Genomic DNA, 20629 nt, shown 5'->3' with positions numbered 1-20629 from the left:
ACTTGAGTCCTGGAAATGGGAAGTACAATGCCTGCACTTTAAAGGAGGGGTTTGGGATATTGGAAGTTTGGAGGGATATGTTGTGTATTTTTATACGTATATGCTTCTAAACTGTTGTATCCTGAGCACCTCTGCAAAAACAGTGATTATGTGTGAGTGAGGTGAAAGTGTGGAATGATGATGAAAGTATTTTCTTTTCAGGGATTTTCTTTCTTTTTGGGTCACCCTGCCTCGGTGGGAGACGGCCGACTTGTTAAAAAAAAAAATAAATAAATAATAATAATAATACAGATGAGAATCCTTTATTCAAAATGCTTGGGACAGGAAGTGCAGTGGCATCGTAAGAGGGGGTTGCCGCCCCGGGTGACACCATTTAGGGGGTGACACCACAGAGCCTCTAAAGAATGTGACACTAATTCCCAAAACAGTGCTGCACCAACATAAGAATCCTTCGTTTCTATATAGCCTATTAAATATTAACAAAGTACAAATAGGCCTATATAGGGAAAATCATTGATTTTGATAATGTGATAGATGATTTTGCAGGATTGAAGGCAAGGAAATATAAGATCAGATTCACTGAGATGTTACCTGTACTCAAGATCAAATCTGAACTAGTATTTGTCTGATACTGCAATGTTTTTCTTTATTTTTCAAGTTTTTTTTATGGCATTGTTGAAGATGAATAAATGTAGGATTTGTTGCCTCTATTCAAAGTGGTATTTGAGTTTATGTTTTCTCAATATTACTACAATTATTTATTTTATCATTAATAAAGTTGAGAAGTATTCTCCAGTTCATTTTATGGCCCTTAAATGTTCTCATTGCTAAACATTAGTTACTGGTCATGCAGTACTGACATAACTGGAGTTTACTTCCCCCATCCCCCCGCCCTTGGATTTCATGGGGGCAACACCAAAGATGCCGCCCCGGGTGATACCAACCCTAGCAATGCCTTTGAGGAAGTGCTTTGGATTTCAGATTTTTTGGAATTTTTGAATATTTGTATATTTGCATCTATAAAATGGGACAGTTTGGGGATGGGATCCAAGTCTAAACATGGTATTGTACCAAAAAAAAAAAAAAACATGATCACTGCTCACAAAAAGAAGATAAATGCAAGCCCAGCCACTACAACTACACCAGGTCTGAGAAACTTAAGGAAGAGAGTACATCACTGATGACATCACTCTGAGGAGGAACATCAGAAGAAGTTGAGGGACCTGAAAGTGGATGCTCTAAAGATGAGGAAGCACTGTGCTGGATTTTTTTTTTTTTAATGTTTCTTCCAGTGTACATCTGCCTCAATAATAATGTCTTTTGTCATAGCAGTCTTATTTTTTTTTTTTTTATACATTGACATGATTTCCTGTTCTGTTATGAACACTCACTGCTCTAGTCCTTCAATAAGTTCATCACACGTTTTTATCATATTATCTATTGGCAACTCTTCTACTGTGTTAACAATGTCATCTTCATCGTTACTATTATTATCAGGATCACCTTGATTTGGAACCATTTCAACTATTGCAACATAGGTTATTGAATGAACAACTGAAGCGCCATTATCAGTGTTAAGAACTTCTTCGATATCCACTTCCTCCAGGTTACTGACGAACTCTGAAGGTGTACTTTTTGCACATGTAAGGAGGTCTGACATCTTTTCTCACTTGACATGCAGAATCCTTCAATCCATCATCACTCAACATAGTCACGGGCAGAAGATGTACCAGGCATGTACAAAGCTGTCTTTAGTTACATGATTCCATGCACTGGCAGCTGCACATATGGCATCCTTCAGAGTAAACATGCCTCTATTCACTCCTGCCAGCATGCTGTTCAAGAAATTGTCTACAGATTTAGTCTTCATTGATCTAAGGATGCCTTGGTCACATAGGTGAATTAACCCTTAAACTGTCCAAACAGATCTACATTCACATGCGTAGTGCTCCAAAAGTAGATCTACGTTTTTTTACATATTTTCAAATATAACAAAAAAATGTAGATCAAAGCTTTTTTTAAACGTTTTCAAATGTAAAAAAAGAAAAAGAAGCTCTACGTTTTTTTACATACAGGAAGGCCCCGCTTTACGGCGTTTCACTTTACGGCGTTCCGCTAATACGGACATTTCAAATTATGACCAAAACTCGCTATACGGCTCCCCCCACCTGACTTTCTAATACGGTCACCGTGCCCCACCCTGTTTGTTTACATTCTCCATGAGCTCAGTAAGCGCTAAGTCTCTCCATTTTGTCTGGAAACTCCAAAATTTCAAATGTTTTTATAAGTTATTTCATATTTTATATATACTCTGATAATTATACTTATGTATACCTGTACCTAAATAAACTTACATACTGTGCTGGCATGCAGGTACACATTAAAATTGGTAAGTGTCTTATGTCTCCAGACGTCATATTAGTAATGATAATAATAATCATGGAGTCATTTAAATGTCGTATATTACGTTAATATACACATTTTCATTAATCCATCCATGATATTTTTTTCAAAATTATATAATAAACACGATGCATAACATATAAATAAGATAAATACACCCCACAGTAGAATAAATAAAGATAAATGTGAGATGTGGTAGCAGACGACTTGCACAAGTGACGCCATATTAGAAATGATAATAATAATAATAACAATACCCACCGAGTCTCATTAACCCTTTGAGGGTTTTCGTCGTACTAGTACGTCTTACGCGTAGGGGTTTTTGACGTACTAGTACTCATAAATTCTAGCGACCTCAAATCTAGTGGGAGAAAGCTGGTAGGCCTTCATATGAAAGAATGGGTCTATGTGGTCAGTGTGCACAGTCTAAAAAAAATCCTGCAGCACACAGTGCATAATGAGAAAAAAAAAACTTTTTCCATTTTTTTTTAATAAATCAGCGACTTTGCAGTGTATTTTCGTATGGTATTTATTGTTGTATTCTAGTTTTCTTGGTCTCATTTTATAGAATGGAAGACATATTACTGAAATTGAGATGATTTTGACTGGTTTTACAATGAAAGGTGCCTTGAAATTGAGCTCAAAGTAGCAGAAATGTTCGATTTTTACCAAACTTCAAAAGTAAACAAATCGTGCCAAGCGTGCAATACACGTCAACTGGTGAGTCTAATATTCTTTCACAAGTGCACCAATAATATTTATACCATTTTTTACACTAATGCAGTAGTCTGCATAACAGTAAATCTTATATTTTTTGTGAGAATAAAAATTCAAAGTGGAAAGCAAAAGAATATAAGAGGGGCCTTGAGACGTGACTAATGACTAGAGGAAATGTCATTTTAGTGCCAGGAATGTCTTTCTTGTTTATTCTGGACCCTATTCCGAAATTGGCATCTTTTGAAATTTGTGTGAAATTGGCAAAATTGCTAAATTCTGACCACTGTACTGGATAGTTGAATTTATAAATGGGTGGTTTCTTGCACCCATTCGATAGAAAAAATGGAGTTCTAGCGAAATATTCATGTTTTTTGTCGACTAGTACAGTGAAATTGGCCGAAAATGGGGCTCAAAGTGGGCAAAATCGCCGATCCGTAAACATCGCCGAGACCGCTAACTTTGCGAGAGCATAATTCCGTAAGTTTTCGATCAAATTTCAAACTTTTGGTGTCGTTATGATCGGGAAAAGATTCTCTATCTTTTCATAAGAGAAAATAATTTTTTTTTTTTTTTAACATTTGGCCGACCCTGAGAACGAGTTTCGGAGAGGGCCTGTCGACCCTCAAAGGGTTAAATGTCGTATATTACGTTAATATACACATTTTCATTAATCCATCCATGATATTTTTTTCAAAGTTATATAATAAACACGATGCATAACATATAAATAAGATAAATACACCCCACAGTAGAATAAATAAACATAAATGTGAGATGTGGTAGCAGACGACTTGCACAAGTGACGCCATATTAGAAATGATAATAATAATAACAATACTCACCGAGTCTCATTAAATGTCGTATATTACGTTAATATACACATTTTCATTAATCCATCCATGATATTTTTTTTCAAAATTATATAATAAACACGATACATAACATAAAAAGATGATAAATACACCCCACAATAGAATAAATAAACATAAATATAAGATGTGGGAGCCACATAACTTGTACAAGTGACGGCAAGAATAACATTTTCTCTAATCTAACATAAGAGAAAATGTGTTACTGGGGGTAACTGTAGAAAATTACTCCTTTCGTATGTATGTAAGTTTATTCAGGTATACACAAATACAGTTACATAGAAATCAGTCATGGGGGTTGGAAAAGGTGAATGGAGTAACAGCACCCTGGACAGTAAATGCCCAACAGTTGCCATCCTACCAGAAAAGTAAACCTCACTATCGCTGCAAGGTATGGCAACACCGCATACCCAAACAAAAACAATGGCACACAGCTCTTATTGTAGCGCTCTTAAGTGGTGATATCCAAATTAATCCAGGACCTCAAACTATTGTGCAGAGGCAAAACAGACAGATAAATGATGGCAATAATGACGGTCTAGTAGCTAGGGATGATAACCTTAACTCCATATGTAATGCATACATAGGTCAATGTGAGACAATACAGCCATTATTATCTCAAACACTACCAAACAGATGCATACACTGTACTAAAGTACGCATGAAAAACAGAAAAGGCACCTTATGTAAAATGTGTAAGGGGTGGGTGCATGATGGATGTATGTACAATTATAGCAACGGTGCCAGAATTCATTTTGTGTGTAACAAATGCACTTTGGCACAGTTACCCTTTAGCAGTGATGACATTGATTTACCTAATTTTAATACAAATGACCCATTGCCATATATTGATGATTATGATTGTTTTATGAAAACAGGCCTTCACTTTATTCATGTCAATGCAAGATCACTTCTTCCTAAATTGGCAGAGATTAGGATTCTAGCTAACAAAATTAGGGCGGCAGTTATAACCATCTCTGAATCTTGGTTGGATGATACGGTGACTGACGATGAGGTCAAAATAGAAGGTTACAATATAAAACGCTTAGATAGGAACAGAAAGGGCGGTGGAGTATGTGCCTACATTAGAAATGACTTAGCTTACAACCCAAGACCTGATTTAAATAACAATAAACTGGAGATTCTATGGTTTGAAGTGCTGCTTCCCAAGACCAAACCCATCTTAGTAGGAACTAGTTACCGCCCTCCTACCCAGGACCAGTTCTTAGAAGACTTTTCCAGAGTCTTGTCCGGAGTTGAAAGCAATTGCGAAACAATAATACTGGGCGACTTCAATATCTGTTTTCAGCAACAGAATAACGGGCTATGCAAAAGGTATAAGCAAATTCTAGGATTAAATAGCTACACCCAACTAATTAATAAACCAACCCGGATCACACAGTTCTCAGCCACCCTAATTGACCACATACTTTGCAACCGCGCTGAGAACATTAGTCAGTCAGGCGTCATTACCACAGGTCTTAGTGATCATTTCATCATTTACTGCACCAGGAAAATCACTAGGGATAGGATAGGCCTACACAGGACAATAAAAATGAGGTCAACTAGAAACTACAGTAAAGAAACATTGGTAAATAGGCTACACAATTGTGACTGGACAGAGATAACAAGTTGCACGGACGTAAACGATGCCTGGGAAAAATTCAAAACAATGTTCACTACCATTCTTAATAATATTGCACCAGTTAAAGAGGTTAGGATTAAACGAAGAACTGAACCCTGGATGACTACTGAGATATTAGATAATATGAAATTCAGAGACCAGCTGCTAAAAAGATTTAAAGCAAACAGACAGGATATTGCAGCACTAAATGAATTCCAGAGGGTGAGGAACAGAGTACAGAGGCTTATAAAAGGAGCAAAGGCAAAGCACTATTGCTCAAAAATTGAAGAATATAAGCATAACCCCAGAAAGCTCTGGCAACAACTAAAACAGTTGGGATATAGCCATAAGCCAGTAGATAGGTCTAACATAGTACTCACTATCGATAATGAGGTATGCCACGAAACATCTAAGGTGGCAAATTGCTTTAATTCCTACTACACATCTGTTGCATCAACACTAGTAAGTAAACTACCAGCTGCATCAAATACCTTTAACACAGACTCTGATAAGTTTCAAACATACTATACCAATAAAGGGGTAACCCCAAACAGTTGTCAACTAGTAAGTGTATCTCATGACTTCATTCAAAAAGAACTAAGCAGGTTAAACCCAACTAAGAGCACAGGCCCTGATAACATCCCATCTAAGTTCCTAAAAGATGGTGCTTTTGAACTGTCAATCCCTATTGCTCACATAATAAATCTATCAATCACCACTAATACCGTACCGGAGGGGTTCAAGGAGGCCAGAGTTACTCCTATCTTCAAGAAAAATAATAGGTCTGATGTAAGCAACTATAGACCTGTTAGTATACTCAGTATAATATCTAAAATTCTGGAGAGGGCGGTGTATTCTCAAGTAGTTAAGTACCTTAATGACAACAGCATTCTCCATAGCTATCAATCGGGCTTTAGAAGATCCTACTCAACCGATACCTCCCTTATTAATCTGATGGATTACCTGAGAACTGAAATGTCAAAAGGGAACCTCATAGGTATGGTAACCTTAGACCTGCAAAAGGCCTTCGATACTGTCAACCACAATATATTATGTAATAAACTTCAATCTATCGGTATAGGTTCTGTAGACTGGTTTAAGTCCTACCTTAGCAACAGGAGACAAATAGTCAAAATCAACAAAACGGAATCAGAACCCCTGCCGATAACATGTGGAGTTCCCCAAGGTAGTATTCTGGGTCCCTTACTATTCTTATGTTATGTCAATGATATGCCTATCAGTGTCAAGTGCAAACTCCTACTGTATGCAGATGACAGTGCTCTGTTAGTGACAGGTAAAGACCCACAAGATATTGCTAATGTTTTAACACTGGAACTGGAGTCCTGCAGCAAATGGTTAGTAGACAACAAACTATCATTACACCTAGGGAAAACTGAAGCCATTCTCTTTGGAACGAAACATAAACTGAGAAGGGTAAATAATTTTAATGTTCAGTGTAATGGGGAGTCCATCACTTTGGTTTCATCAGTTAAATATCTGGGAATCCCCTTTGACCCATGCATGTCAGGAGAATTGATAGGGAACAGTGTAGTAAAGAAAGCGAATGCCAGGCTGAAGTTCCTGTATAGACAAGCACAGTGTCTACCTACTGAGGCTCGCAGGACCCTATGTCTAGCCCTTATACAATGCCATATGGATTACGCTTGCTCTTCTTGGTACTCTGCCTTGACAAAAAAACTGAAAGATAGACTGCAAATCACCCAGAACAAAATCGTAAGATTCATCCTGGGGCTGGGACCAAGAGAACATGTAGGCCAGGATGAATTACAGCAGTTGGATATGCTGAATGTTGAAGACAGAGTAAAACAACTGAAGCTAAATCATGTTTATAAAATTGCTCACAAACAGTGTCCAGAATATCTTGCTGTCAATTTTGTCAAGGTTGGGAACCACAGCAATCATAGTACTAGGGGGAGAGAGCACAACTTTGTAGTACCCACAGTCAATGGCCAGGCTTCAAACACCTTTTATTGTACAGCAATAAAGGAATGGAACAGACTACCCACAAATGTCAAGGCCAGTCATAGCTTGAACCAGTTCAAGAAGACTGCCAAAAAGTGTCTGATGAATGAAGCAACAGAAAGGGAGGGGAATGATTTTCTATTTTTTAGCTAAAATACGTGTAAATTTTACCTTATCCCTAGTAATGACCCTCGTATTGTAGATAGTCGTAATGACCCTCGGGTAGTAGATAGTCTTAATGACCCTCGTGTAGTAGATAGTCTTTTTAGTATGATAATAAGATGTTATCTTCATTATAGAATAATAAGAAAATATTATAACCTTTATATTATAATTTTTTTTATTATCACACTGGCCGATTCCCACCAAGGCAGGGTGGCCCGAAAAAGAAAAACTTTCACCATCATTCACTCCATCACTGTCTTGCCAGAAGGGTGCTTTACACTACAGTTTTTAAACTGCAACATTAACACCCCTCCTTCAGAGTGCAGGCACTGTACTTCCCATCTCCAGGACTCAAGTCCGGCCTGCCGGTTTCCCTGAATCCCTTCATAAATGTTACCTTGCTCACACTCCAACAGCACGTCAAGTATTAAAAACCATTTGTCTCCATTCACTCCTATCAAACACGCTCACGCATGCCTGCTGGAAGTCCAAGCCCCTCGCACACAAAACCTCCTTTACCCCCTCCCTCCAACCCTTCCTAGGCCGACCCCTACCCCGCCTTCCTTCCACTACAGACTGATACACTCTTGAAGTTATTCTGTTTCGCTCCATTCTCTCTACATGTCCGAACCACCTCAACAACCCTTCCTCAGCCCTCTGGACAACAGTTTTGGTAATCCCGCACCTCCTCCTAACTTCCAAACTACGAATTCTCTGCATTATATTCACACCACACATTGCCCTCAGACATGACATCTCCACTGCCTCCAGCCTTCTCCTCGCTGCAACATTCATCACCCATGCTTCACACCCATATAAGAGCGTTGGTAAAACTATACTCTCATACATTCCCCTCTTTGCCTCCAAGGACAAAGTTCTCTGTCTCCACAGACTCCTAAGTGCACCACTCACTCTTTTTCCCTCATCAATTCTATGATTCACCTCATCTTTCATAGACCCATCCGCTGACACGTCCACTCCCAAATATCTGAATACGTTCACCTCCTCCATACTCTCTCCCTCCAATCTGATATTCAATCTTTCATCACCTAATCTTTTTGTTATCCTCATAACCTTACTCTTTCCTGTATTCACCTTTAATTTTCTTCTTTTGCACACCCTACCAAATTCATCCACCAATCTCTGCAGCTTCTCTTCAGAATCTCCCAAGAGCACAGTGTCATCAGCAAAGAGCAGCTGTGACAACTCCCACCCTGTGTGTGATTCTTTATCTTTTAACTCCACGCCTCTTGCCAAGACCCTCGCATTTACTTCTCTTACAACCCCATCTATAAATATATTAAACAACCACGGTGACATCACACATCCTTGTCTAAGGCCTACTTTTACTGGGAAAAAATTTCCCTCTTTTCTACATACTCTAACTTGAGCCTCACTATCCTCGTAAAAACTCTTCACTGCTTTCAGTAACCTACCTCCTACACCATACACTTGCAACATCTGCCACATTGCCCCCCTATCCACCCTGTCATACGCCTTTTCCAAATCCATAAATGCCACAAAGACCTCTTTAGCCTTATCTAAATACTGTTCACTTATATGTTTCACTGTAAACACCTGGTCCACACACCCCCTACCTTTCCTAAAGCCTCCTTGTTCATCTGCTATCCTATTCTCCGTCTTACTCTTAATTCTTTCAATTATAACTCTACCATACACTTTACCAGGTACACTCAACAGACTTATCCCCCTATAATTTTTGCACTCTCTTTTATCCCCTTTGCCTTTATACAAAGGAACTATGCATGCTCTCTGCCAATCCCTAGGTACCTTACCCTCTTCCATACATTTATTAAATAATTGCACCAACCACTCCAAAACTATATCCCCACCTGCTTTTAACATTTCTATCTTTATCCCATCAATCCCGGCTGCCTTACCCCCTTTCATTTTACCTACTGCCTCACGAACTTCCCCCACACTCACAACTGGCTCTTCCTCACTCCTACAAGATGTTATTCCTCCTTGCCCTATACACGAAATCACAGCTTCCCTATCTTCATCAACATTTAACAATTCCTCAAAATATTCCCTCCATCTTCCCAATACCTCTAACTCTCCATTTAATAACTCTCCTCTCCTATTTTTAACTGACAAATCCATTTGTTCTCTAGGCTTCCTTAACTTGTTAATCTCACTCCAAAACTTTTTCTTATTTTCAACAAAATTTGTTGATAACAGCTCACCCACTCTCTCATTTGCTCTCTTATTATATTGCTTCACCACTCTCTTAACCTCTCTCTTTTTATCCATATACTCTTCCCTCCTTGCATCACTTCTACTTTGTAAAAACTTCTCATATGCTAACTTTTTCTCCCTTACTACTCTCTTTACATCATCATTCCACCAATCGCTCCTCTTCCCTCCTGCACAGACTTTCCTGTAACCACAAACTTCTGCTGAACACTCTAACACTACATTTTTAAACCTACCCCATTCCTCTTCGACCCCATTGCCTATGCTCTCATTAGCCCATCTATCCTCCAATAGCTGTTTATATCTTACCCTAACTGCCTCCTCTTTTAGTTTATAAACCTTCACCTCTCTCTTCCCTGATGCTTCTATTCTCCTTGTATCCCATCTACCTTTTACTCTCAGTGTAGCTACAACTAGAAAGTGATCTGATATATCTGTGGCCCCTCTATAAACATGTACATCCTGAAGTCTACTCAACAGTCTTTTATCTACTAATACATAATCCAACAAACTACTGTCATTTCGCCCTACATCATATCGTGTATACTTATTTATCCTCTTTTTCTTAAAATATGTATTACCTATAACTAAACCCCTTTCTATACAAAGTTCAATCAAAGGGCTCCCATTATCATTTACACCTGGCACCCCAAACTTACCTACCACACCCTCTCTAAAAGTTTCTCCTACTTTAGCATTCAGGTCCCCTACCACAATTACTCTCTCACTTGGTTCAAAGGCTCCTATACATTCACTTAACATCTCCCAAAATCTCTCTCTCTCCTCTGCATTCCTCTCTTCTCCAGGTGCATACACGCTTATTATGACCCACTTCTCGCATCCAACCTTTACTTTAATCCACATAATTCTCGAATTTACACATTCATATTCTCTTTTCTCCTTCCATAACTGATCATTTAACATTACTGCTACCCCTTCCTTTGCTCTAACTCTCTCAGATACTCCAGATTTAATCCCATTTATTTCCCCCCACTGAAACTCTCCTACCCCCTTCTGACTTTTTTGGGTTATCCTAGGTTCTCTACACATATGCTGCTATGTATGATAATTCTATGTAACTGTATTGTGTATACCTGAATAAATTTACTTACTTACTTACTTACTTACTTAGATTATCATACATAACAACATACGTGTAGAGAACCTAGGATAACCCAAAAAAGTCAGTGTGACTTATTTCCATTGCCTTCACTCAGAGCTTCATTTCTTCTCAAAATGATGTTACATGAGAATGGGAGTGTTCTTCTTTATTAATTCTACCGTATCAATGTAGAGACAACCTGTACACAATGTAACTTGTACACAAACCAGACGTGTACACTTCGTTTGTTTACAAAACTTACGTTCGCCTGGTTTGTTTACATAACTCTGCGCCTGTCCCCTCTCATGTACTCATTCTTTCTCTCTCTCATTTATTCGTTTTATCTCATTTACTTACTCCTGACCCTACATTAAGACTACAAATATTTTAAGGTAAGTAATGAGTGAACTGTATATACATTTTATCGCTCTGGGATGCTTAAATATCATAGAATAGTATGTGTGGGTGGGGTGGCCTGGTAAGGTAGCCTGGCTATTACCATACATACCACACGATTTCTTACAATAAATACTACTTGTCTCACCCTAGATTAAGACTATAAATATTTTAAGGTAAGTAATGAGTGCACTATGTGTGTATTGTACTTTTTTATTGTTTTTTGATGCCTGGTTCTATTGCTAACTTAATATATGTTAGTGTAAACTTGTTATCTAGTGTTTGTATGCATTTATAAGTGGAAAAAAAGGGTGTTCCACTTTACGGCGGTTTCCGCTTTACGGCGGAAGCCTGGAACCTAACCTGCCGTATAAGTGGGGCCCTCCTGTACTTTCAAATGTTGAAAAACATAGATCTACGTTTGGACAGTTTAAGGGTTAATGAAGTCACATTTGGGAAAAGTACATGCCATAAAAATTATTTTTGATGAAAAGTTCAGCTGGAGGATGAGCAGAACAGCTGTCAAGGAATAACAAAATCTTGACTTGGCATCCAGTCTGGCTTCCCTGCACTGGGCACAAGTCACTGCTACAAAATGTTTGGGAAACCAATCAGAAAAGATGTCCCTGATGATTCTTGCCCTTTTGTTAGCATAATAATGAACTGGTAAGGTAGTCACACCTTTAAAACAGCAAGGACACAGGCTTTTGCCTACCACAGCAAGTTTATATTTATACTTTCCTGCTGCATTAGTACATCTCAGCACAGTTAACCCTTAAACCGTCCAAATGTAGATCTACGTTTGCACCGCTAGCACTCCAAACATGGATCTACGTTTTATTTTTCCTGCCTCCAAATTTGGCATGATTGGCCTGAGATGCCTGGTCAGTATAGAATGGGTCTTAACACTCAGTGTGTGCAGTATTAAAAAAATCTGGGACCACTTAGTACCTTGTGGGAGCACCAGAAATATTGAGTACCAGCAAGAGCAAATAGCATGGCAAACACCTGGGATTCACTGATTCCATGTCATATTAACACTCCCCTTGTAAGAGAAAAGTTATGGATGTGGCCACAAGTGATTGAGGAAATATCAAAAACCTAAATAATAACCCATGTGTAACATTTGTGCAACCGCCCAGGGAGGTACTACCGTCCTGCCAAGTGAGTGTAAAACAGAAACCTGTAATTGTTTTACATGATGGTAGGACTGCTGGTGTCTTTTTTTTCTATCTCATGAATATGCAAGATTTCAGGTACATTTTGTTACTTCTACTTACATTTAGGTCACACTACACATACATGTACAAGCATATATATACACACCCCTCTGGGTTTTCTGCTATTTTCTTTCTAGTTCTTGTTCTTGTTTATTTCCTCTTATCTCCATGGGGAAGTGAAACAGAATTCTTCCTCCGTAAGCCATGCGTGTTGTAAGAGGCGACTAAAATGCCAGGAGCAAGGGGTTAGTAACCCCTTCTCCTGTATAATTATTAATTATTATTAACACACTGGCCGATTCCCACCAAGGAAGGGTGGCCCGAAAAAGAAAAACTTTCACCATCATTCACTCCATCACTGTCTTGCCAGAAGGGTGCTTTACACTACAGTTTTTAAACTGCAACATTAACACCCCTCCTTCAGAGTGCAGGCACTGTACTTCCCATCTGCAGGACTCAAGTCCGGCCTGCCGGTTTCCCTAAACCCCTTCATAAATGTTACTTTGCTCACACTCCAACAGCACGTCAAGTATTAAAAACCATTTGTCTCCATTCACTCCTATCAAACACGCTCACGCATGCCTGCTGGAAGTCCAAGCCCCTCGCACACAAAACCTCCTTTACCCCCTCCCTCCAACCTTTCCAAGGCCAACCCCTACCCCGCCTTCCTTCCACTACAGACTGATACATTCTTGAAGTCACTCCGTTTCGCTCCATTCTCTCTACATGTCCGAACCACCTCAACAACCCTTCCTCAGCCCTCTGGACAACAGTTTTGGTAATCCTGCACCTCCTCCTAACTTCCAAACTACGAATTCTCTGCATTATATTCACACCACACATTGCCCTCAGACATGACATCTCCACTGCCTCCAGCCTTCTCCTCACTGCAATATTCATCACCCATGCTTCACACCCATACAAGAGCGTTGGTAAAACTATACTCTCATACATTCCCCTCTTTGCCTCCAAGGACAAAGTTCTTTGTCTCCACAGACTCCTAAGTGCACCACTCACCCTTTTCCCCTCATCAATTCTATGATTCACCTCATCTTTCATAGACCCATCCGCTGACACGTCCACTCCCAAATATCTGAATACATTCACCTCCTCCATACTCTCTCCCTCCAATCTGATATCCAATCTTTCATCACCAAATCTTTTTATCCTCATAACCTTACTCTTTCCTGTATTCACTTTTAATTTTCTTCTTTTGCACACCCTACCAAATTCATCCACCAATCTCTGCAACTTCTCTTCAGAATCTCCCAAGAGGACAGTGTCATCAGCAAAGAGCAACTGTGACAACTCCCACTTTGTGTGATTCTTTATCTTTTAACTCCACACCTCTTGCCAAGACCCTTGCATTTACTTCTCTTACAACCCCATCTATAAATATATTAAACAACCATGGTGACATCACACATCCTTGTCTAAGGCCTACTTTTACTGGGAAATAATTTCCCTCTTTCCTACATACTCTAACTTGAGCCTCACTATCCTCGTAAAAACTCTTCACTGCTTTCAGTAACCTACCTCCTACACCATACACCTGCAACATCTGCCACATTGCCCCCCTATCCACCCTGTCATATGCCTTTTCCAAATCCATAAATGCCACAAAGACCTCTTTAGCCTTATCTAAATACTGTTCACTTATATGTTTCAATGTAAACATCTGGTCCACACACCCCCTACCTTTCCTAAAGCCTCCTTGTTCATCTGCTATCCTATTCTCCGTCTTACTCTTAATTCTTTCAATAATAACTCTACCATACACTTTACCAGGTATACTCAACAGACTTATCCCCCTATAATTTTTGCACTCTCTTTTGTCCCCTTTGCCTTTACACAAAGGAACTATGCATGCTCTCTGCCAATCCCTAGGTACCTTACCCTCTTCCATACATTTATTAAATAATTGCACCAACCACTCCAAAACTATATCCCCACCTGCTTTTAACATTTCTATCTTTATCCCATCAATCCTGGCTGCCTTACCCCCTTTCATTTTACCTACTGCCCCACGAACTTCCCCACACTCACAACTGGCTCTTCCTCACTCCTACAAGATGTTATTCCTCCTTGCCCTATACACGAAATCACAGCTTCCCTATCTTCATCAACATTTAACAATTCCTCAAAATATTTCCTCCATCTTCCCAATACCTCTAACTCTCCATTTAATAACTCTCCTCTCCAATTTTTAACTGACAAATCCATTTGTTCTCTGGGCTTCCTTAACTTGTTAGTCTCACTCCAAAACTTTTTCTTATTTTCAACAAAATTTGTTGATAACATCTCACCCACTCTCTCATTTGCTCTCTTTTTACATTGCTTCACCACTCTCTTAACCTCTCTTTTTTTCTCCATATACTCTTCCCTCCTTGCATCACTTCTACATGTAAAAACTTCTCATATGCTAACTTTTTCTCCCTTACTACTCTCTTTACATCATCATTCCACCAATCGCTCCTCTTCCCTCCCGCACCCACTTTCCTGTAACCACAAACTTCTGGTGAACACTCTAACACTACATTTTTAAACCTACCCCATACCTCTTCGACCCCATTGCCTATGCTCTCATTAGCCCATCTATCCTCCAATAGCTGTTTATATCTTACCCTAACTGCCTCCTCTTTTAGTTTATAAACCTTCACCTCTCTCTTCCCTGATGCTTCTATTCTCCTTGTATCCCATCTACCTTTTACTCTCAGTGTAGCTACAACTAGAAAGTGATCTGATATATCTGTGGCCCCTCTATAAACATATACATCCTGAAGTCTACTCAACAGTCTTTTATCTACCAATACATAATCCAACAAACTACTGTCATTTTGCCCTACATCATATCTTGTATACTTATTTATCCTCTTTTTCTTAAAATATGTATTACCTATAACTAAACCCCTTTCTATACAAAGTTCAATCAAAGGGCTCCCATTATCATTTACACCTGGCACCCCAAACTTACCTACCACACCCTCTCTAAAAGTTTCTCCTACTTTAGCATTCAGATCCCCTACCACAATTACTCTCTCACTTGGTTCAAAGGCTCCTATACATTCACTTAACATCTCCCAAAATCTCTCTCTCTCCTCTACATTCCTCTCTTCTCCAGGTGCATACACGCTTATTATGACCCACTTTTCGCATCCAACCTTTACTTTAATCCACATAATTCTTGAATTTACACATTCATATTCTCTTTTCTTCTTCCATAACTGATCCTTCAACATTACTGCTACCCCTTCCTTTGCTCTAACTCTCTCAGATACTCCAGATTTAATCCCATTTATTTCCCCCCACCGAAACTCCCCTACCCCCTTCAGCTTTGTTTCGCTTAGGGCCAGGACATCCAACTTCTTTTCATTCATAACATCAGCAATCATCTGTTTCTTGTCATCTGCACTACATCCATGCACATTCAAGCATCCCAGTTTTATAAAGTTTTTCTTCTTCTCTTTTTTAGTAAATGTCTACAGGAGAAGGGGTTACTAGCCCATTGCTCCTGTATAAATTACTAAATTTGAAAAGAGAAACTTGTTTTTCTTTTTGGGCCACCCTGCCTTGGTGGGATATGGCCAGTTTGTTGTTGAAAGAAGAAGTGTAACATTTGTGCAACATCCTTTCGGCTTTGATACCACTGGCTGTCTGTATGTATCTGTCTATAGCTCTGTCTATGTATCTGTCTATAGCTCTGTCTATATCTCTATCTATCTATATCTCTGTCTATCTATTTCTCTGTCACATGTACACAGAAGTGCAGTTATTATACATAGTGTAAATTACCTAGGATAACCCAAAAATTCCAGGCAAAGTGCTATACAGTGCTTGTGGATAGAAGATATAATATCCATGACTGGGAACTCAATGGCAAATAATACACATTTTCACTTCATCAGGAATCAGACATGACTACTGCATCGTGTGTAATACCTGTTGGTTTACGAGCCACTCTCTATGACAAAGACAAGCAGACAGTAAGACACACACACATAGGCAGAAAGAAAGACACACAGGCAGACAGAACGACACACACAGGCAGACAGAAAGAGACACACACACAGGCAGACAGAAAGACCGAGACACACAGGCAGACAGAAAGACACACACACACAGGCAGACAGAAAGAGACACACACACAGGTAGAAAGAAAGAGCGAGACACAGACAGACAGACAGAAAGACCGAGACACACACAGGTAGAAAGAAAGAGAGAGACACAGGCAGACAGAAAGACCGAGACACACAGGCAGACAAAAAGACTGAGACAAACAGGCAGATAGAAAGACCGAGACATACAAACAGACTGAAAGAGAGAGACACAGGCAGACAGAAAGATAAGCAGAGAAAGACAGACAGAAGACAGAAAGACAGACAGAAGACAGACAGAAAGACAGAAGACAGATAGACAAAGACAGACAGACAGATAGATAAACATGTTTGTGTGTAACTGTGTAAACAAATAAAGCCAGGGTTCCCTGCAGCAGTGCACCATCATTGTGTCACTCCACTGCTTACCCTGTCAGCAGTTTAGCGACACTCGTCATAAACACCATGCTTCAAGAAGTTTCATATACACTCCAGCATGTCTAGAATATTGCTGAGACCTATAAATACTTTGTATATATTTCTAGACAATAGTAAATGACCAAGGAAGGTGAAAATGTTCACCTGTCGGTGTGATTGTGACTATTTGAGTACTATTTCAGTACCTAATATTAGTGTCAAAACAAAGATTGGCTATGAAATCAGAAGAACTATTATAAATTGTAATTATCAGAACATAAAAATTATATAGTAAATTAAAATAAAAACAAGGAAAAAGGTATATCATCAACACTTCTGCAAGCGGCAGGACTCCATGTAGCTGTCAGGTGAGCATCCAGCACCAACTTCGTGATCTTATAGAGTCCTAGTACTAGTCCTAAAAAATTTTTTTGGGGTCTTATAATACAGTGGACCCCCGACTTATGATATTAATCCATTCTTGAGAGCACATCGTAAGATGAAATTATCATAAGTCAAATTAATTTTCCCCATAAGAAATAATGGAAATCAAATTAATCCGTGCAAGACACCCAAAAGTATGAAAAAAAAAATTTTACCACATGAAATACACATTTTCCTACACACAAAAAGGATACATGCACAATATATACTGTGCATGTACTAGTGTACTAAACGAAGAATAAATGACACTTACCTTTATTGAAAATGTAGTAATGAGCGATGTGACACTGTGTCCTGGGAGTGCCTTTTCCTCCTGAGTAATGTAGGTCCTGTTTGGCATTTTCTTCCAGAACAAGCCTTATCACACTGTGTATGCCACTATGATTCTTAAATTTCTCAAACCAACCTTTGCTGGCCTTAATTAATTCACCAATATGAGCACTAGTTCCAGGCATTTTTTCCTGTTCACCTGGGTGTTAGTCGACTGGTGTGGGTCGCATCCTGGGGGACAAGATTAAGGACCTCAATGGAAATAAGTTAGACAATCCTCAATGATACACTGACTTTCTTGGGTTATCCTGGGTGGATAACCCTCTGGAGTTAATCGTTTCTCGGTATTCTCGATAAGCCACACCAATAACAGTCTCTCCACATCTTTGAGTAGTACAGCTGACCATGGAGCAGCAGCAGTTGACTGTGCTACAGCAGCAGCAGCAGCTGACTATGGTACAGCAGCAGCAGCTGACTATGGTACAGCAGCAGCAGCTGACCATGGTGCAGCAGCAGCTGACCATGGTACGATAGTATTACAATAGTATTTCTCACCCTTTTTACCACAGGGTTGGCACTAGAAGCTTTCTTTGGGCCCATGGTGGCTTACTTAGCAGTTACAAGCACTAAAAACACTGGAATAATACAAAATTTATCAAATGTATGCGTGCAACTGTCCGCCCCGGCTTGTAAACAATGTCATATTAGCTCAGCTGAGGCGCTCAGGCCAGACAGACTCGTCGACGCATATGGGATGAATGATGTAAGTCAAGTTTTTCAACATATGTCGGGGTCAAATTTTTATGCTGACAAGCATCGTAAGTCAGTCTTAATGTAGGTAGAGAACATCGTAAGTCGGAGGTCCACTGTACACAGAAAATTGCCCTCTTTAACCCTTTGACTGTCACGGCCGTACATATACGTCTTATGAGGTACCGCGTCTGACGTATATATACTCATAAATTCTAGCAGCTTAAAATCAAGCAGGAGAAAGCTGGTAGGCCCACATGTGAGAGAATGGGTCTGTGTGGTCAGTGTGCACCATATAAAAAAAATCCTGGAGCACGCAGTGCATAATGAGAAAAAAAAAACTCCGACCGTTTTTTTAATTAAAATGCCGATTTTGTGGTCTATTTTCGTATAGTATTTATGGTTGTATTCTTGTTTTCTTGGTCTCATTTGATAGAATGGAAAATATATTATAGAAATAAAGGTGATTTTGATTGATTTTACTATAAAAAGAACCTGGAAATGGAGCTCAAAGTAGGGGAAATGTTTGATTTTTGTCGATGTTCAAAAGTAAACAAATGATGTCATTGTCCAATAAATGTCCAACTAGCCATTCTAATATGCAGTCATGAATGGGTTGATGTTATTTATACAATTATTACAGTATTGCAGTTATCTGCATAACAGTAAATCTTCTATTTTTTGTTTGAATAAAAATTCAAAATAGAAAGCAAGAGTAATATCAGAGGGGCCTGGAGACGTGACTGATGAACAAAGAAAATGTTATTTTAGAGCCAGGAATGTCTGCATTGTTCATTCTGGTTCTTATTTTGAAACTGTCATATTTTTTAATTTTCGTGAAATTGGCCAAATTGCAAATTTCTGACCACGTTACTGGGTAGTTGAAATCGGTAAATGGGCAGCTTCTTGCACTCAATCGATAGAAAAAATGGAGTTCTAAAGAAATAGCTATGAGTTTGGTCAACTGGAACAATGGAATTAGCCGAAAACAGAGCTCAAAGTGGGCGAAATTGCCGATTTGTAAATATCGCTGAGGTCACTAACTTTGTGAGAGCGTAATTCCGTCAGTTTTCCATCAAATTTCGTTTTTTTGGTGTCATTACAATCGGGAAAAGATTATCATTTCATAAGAAAAAATAATTTTTTTTTAAATTTTGCGACACCAAGAGACACCTCAGGATTGGGGGTTGCGACAGTCAAGGGGTTTAAAAAAAAAAAAAAAAAATTCAAAATATTCGGAGCGCTGGCAGTGAAAACATAGATCTACGTTTGGACAGTTTAAGGGTTAATCTGCCCTGGCAGCCTTAACTCATGTAGGAGCTCTCTCATCTGCTGTAGTCAATGTATTTCTGGGGTAGTAACATCAGAATAGTGATTTCTCATCGGCATTGTAGATTTGTTCTGCTGTTAGCTTTTAATCAGCAGCAATCTTGGCAAACACATCAATGAATTTCTTTGCTGCTTAGTGATCAGCAGATATTTTATCACTATTAATCTTTAATATTTAATGCCATACCTTTTCTTAAATTTATGTACCCAGCCTGCTGAATATTCACAGTTACTTTCAGTATTCAGTTTGTCATGATAGATTTTTGCTTGTTACATGATCAGCATTCCATTAACTAACATGTGCTCACTCCAATGATTGCAAATCAACTTCATCAATAGAAGACTGAGATCTTCAGTTTTTCCTCTATGCAATGTTTTCCTATTTTTCATTAACTTCTGTTCATCACTTTCAGCATAGAACTTCAACAATTTGTCCTTCTGTTTCTTTAGGCCATAGATAGTGGTTGTTCCAACACTAAACTCATCAGACGCTTCACACTCACACTGCTGTCAAGTTTTTCCAATAACTTGACTTTCTGTGATACAGGTAAACATAAATGCTTCCTCTTTTCCTTTTCACTATTACCCATAGGTCTTTTCAACATTTTCAAAAATATCCTCACACCACA

At 39.0% G+C, this 20629-nt stretch overlaps 1 protein-coding gene across 2 annotated transcripts in view; it reads right to left on the bottom strand.

The window, feature by feature from the left end:
- LOC128692529 (uncharacterized) overlaps nucleotides 1-20629 on the bottom strand; it is a 242489-nt gene that overhangs the window by 38080 nt on the left and 183780 nt on the right. The gene's annotated exons all lie outside the window — the stretch shown is intronic.

Source organism: Cherax quadricarinatus, chromosome 6 (genome assembly GCF_038502225.1).
Source record: "Cherax quadricarinatus isolate ZL_2023a chromosome 6, ASM3850222v1, whole genome shotgun sequence".
Classification (NCBI taxonomy): Eukaryota; Metazoa; Arthropoda; class Malacostraca; order Decapoda; family Parastacidae; genus Cherax; species Cherax quadricarinatus.
The sequence above is the reverse complement of the archived record's forward strand: the minus strand, read 5'-3'. Positions and strand labels throughout refer to the sequence as shown.